This window comes from Zingiber officinale, chromosome 11A (genome assembly GCF_018446385.1).
Source record: "Zingiber officinale cultivar Zhangliang chromosome 11A, Zo_v1.1, whole genome shotgun sequence".
Taxonomy (NCBI): domain Eukaryota; kingdom Viridiplantae; phylum Streptophyta; class Magnoliopsida; order Zingiberales; family Zingiberaceae; genus Zingiber; species Zingiber officinale.
The window spans coordinates 56,245,192-56,248,268 of NC_056006.1; the positions used below are offsets into that span (position 1 = coordinate 56,245,192).

The window sequence follows — 3,077 nt, forward strand, 5'->3', positions numbered from 1 at the left end:
ATATGGAGCTGAATGTTGGGCTATGACTCGAGCACATGAGCAGAAGATGAGAGTTGCAGAGATGAGGATGTTAAGGTGGATGTGTGGACATACAAGGATGGACAAAATAAGAAATGAGAGCATTAGAGAGAAAGTAGGAGTTGCATCTATTGAGGAAAAACTCAGAGAGACACGTTTAAGATGGTACGAACATGTACTTAGACGACCAATAAATGCTCCAGTTAGGCGATGTGAAATTATGATAAACATGCATATAAAACGAGGAAGAGGAAGATCAAAAAAGACTTGGTTAGTGATGTGCGTAGATTATATACTCCTTTATGCATGTTTTTATGCACATTTACATACTTTGAGCATGCTTGATCTATGCATTTTTTATACTCCCAGCTTTCCTTTTAGCATATTTACTCTTTTGGTTTGGAGATCTGCTTTTTGTGCATTTTCTGTACACAGGAGTCGATTTGGTGAAGAATCTACATCTTTGGGCATGCATTGGAGGAAACGAAGGGAGAAAGCACCGGGTCGTGTACCTCACACGGCCCTGCACTGGTATGGAGCTCGGGCCGTGTGGAGTTTGGCACCAACAGAAGAGGAAGATGACATGGCTGTGTGAACTCGACCGTGTCAAGATTTGAAGCCAACCGAAGCCTTACAGGTCGTGTGGGTCTACACTGTGAGATTTCGAGACCAGTGCTACGGTGTGCACCACACTAGTGTAGCATTTCCAGAGACTAAGCGGTGTGGTGTGCACCACACTACTGTAGCATTCCAGAGAGCGGGAGGGCCTTGGCGTGTGGAGTCACTGCAGCTGGCAGAGGGAACGGACATGGCGTGTGAATCTCACAGGCCGTGTCACTGAGGTGGCGCCGATTCCCTCCTCTATTTAAACCCTTCTTCATGAATTGAAAGGGATCTTCTCCCCTTTGGGAGAAAGCAAGATTTGGTGGTTTCCTCCCATTCTTGGGAGGATTTCTGGGCGATTCTAAGGGAGATCTCGACGATTCCGGCTCCGGAGCGAGGATTGGATCCGAAGACAAGGCTTCTTCATAGATAAGTTTTCTCTTTTCCCCTCTTCTTTTTTTCTTGGATTGGGGATTCAAGGAATGCTTGTAATCTCTATTCTTTCGGGTTTTCTTCCTCGATTCATGGAGTAGATCTTGTATTCTAGGATTAAGGGAGTATTTGTATGATGGATTGATGTAATCTCTTATGGATTTACCATTTTCTTGTTTCAATGACATTATCTTGCTTGTATCAATTAGATCTTGAATGATTGATGGTGGTTTGTGCTTAATTCTCATTCTTGATTGATTGTTTGGATTTCTTATGGATTTTGTAAAGATAAACTCTCACTCAATCATCCGAGGGATCTACGTGACAGGTGCAAGCCCGTGTAAGGACGTTTGAGAGATAATCTTGAAGAGGAAATAGGAATATTCAAGAGAGTAGGATGGATTTTATGATTAGCTTCTTGTATCTTGATAGATTAATAAGTTGTGGGCTTCTATGTTGATATCCGAGGAAGGCATAGTAATAGGTGCGCTTCTGTGTAAGGACAACGTAGGTTCATATCTAATTAATTCTATTTAGATACATTTCTCAGTCCTTAGCCGGTTGTCTATTGCAAGAGGGAACCGGCAACTTTCTACATGTTTGGCAATTGAGGGATAAGAATTGGTGAACCATTTACATTCAATAAATCTTACAAAGAAACCGAAACTCCTAGAATCTCCCTTTATCATAACCCAAAACACTAAACTCTTGTTTGTTGATCTTTAATATTAGATTTGTTTACCTTTACTTTGCTTTTGAAACGATTGGATAGTTGTTTAGCTAATTCACATTGAGACATTTCTAGTGCTTATTCCAGTCCCTGCGGATACGATAATCTTTTATATTACTTGCGACATTTCCGTACACTTGCGGAGCATAACAAGTTTTTGGCGCCGTTGCCGGGGACTGTGCTATAACATTAGGAATTATCAATTGAGTTAGACTAAACATAACATTTGTTTTCCTTTCATATTGCATAGTTGTAACTAATCATTAGATTTCTATTTTTTTTTTTTTTAGTTTCTTGTATAACTTTCTCTTCTTGTTAATTTTTTTGTGCAAACTCAATTCTGCATTTTTGATTCTTTTATTTTTTCTTTTTGTGTCGAATTGTTATCTGCAATCTTGTTCTTGTGTATGCGAAGATCTAACTTTGCAGGGGAATTCTTTCCTTTTGACCCTGAGATTGATAGAACTTTCCATAAAAGAAGAATTTTGCAAAGGCAAATTGAAGAACAGGAACATTTGAATATGGCAAATAGACCACTTAAGGATTATGCAGCACCCTATGCGAGAGGTTTTCGATCTAGTATTTCAAGACCTTCAGTGGAAGCTAATAACTTTGAGATCAAACCCGCAATCATATCTATGGTGCAGCAGAACCAATTTGGTGGAGGACCTCATGAGGACCCTAATCAACACTTAGAGGTCTTTTATGAAATATGTGGTACCATGAAAATGAATGGAGTTCCTTCAGATGCAGTTAGATTATTATTATTTGGGTTTTCTCTAAGAGATAGGGCAAAGCAATGGCTGAATTCTTTGGCCCCTAATAGCATCACCACTTGGGAGCAGTGTGAGCAACAGTTTCTTGATAAGTTCTATCCACCAAGCAAAACAGCTCATATGAGGAATTTAATTGCAAGCTTCAAGCAAACCGACTCAGAATCTCTTTTTGAAGCATGGGATAGATATAATAGTATGCTCAGACAATGCCCACATCATGGGTTGGAAAGATGGTTAGTGTTGCACACTTTTTACAATGGTATCAATTATCATACCAAAGTGTCCCTTGATTCAGCTGCTGGAGGGGCACTTATGAACAAAAGCTTAGATGAAGCCGAAGAAATCATTGAAAGTGTAGCACAAAATCATCATCAATGGGCAAATGAAAGAAGTGGTGGCTATTCCTCTGTAAACCCAACAATTAAAGCATCAGGGAAGTTTGATGTAGATGCAGTCACTCTTTTGTCTGTAAAATTGGACGCTCTTACAAAGAAATTTGAGAATATGGGGACTAGTGC

The 3,077-nt window shown here is 39.7% G+C and overlaps 1 non-coding gene across 1 annotated transcript; it reads right to left on the reverse strand.

Moving 5' to 3' along the window:
• Window positions 1-2,677: 2,677 nt before the first annotated feature.
• LOC122033181 lies at window positions 2,678-2,783 on the reverse strand. Its single transcript, XR_006126428.1, has one exon. It is a non-coding gene; the product is annotated as a small nucleolar RNA R71 (small nucleolar RNA).
• Between the last annotated feature and the right edge of the window lie 294 nt (window positions 2,784-3,077).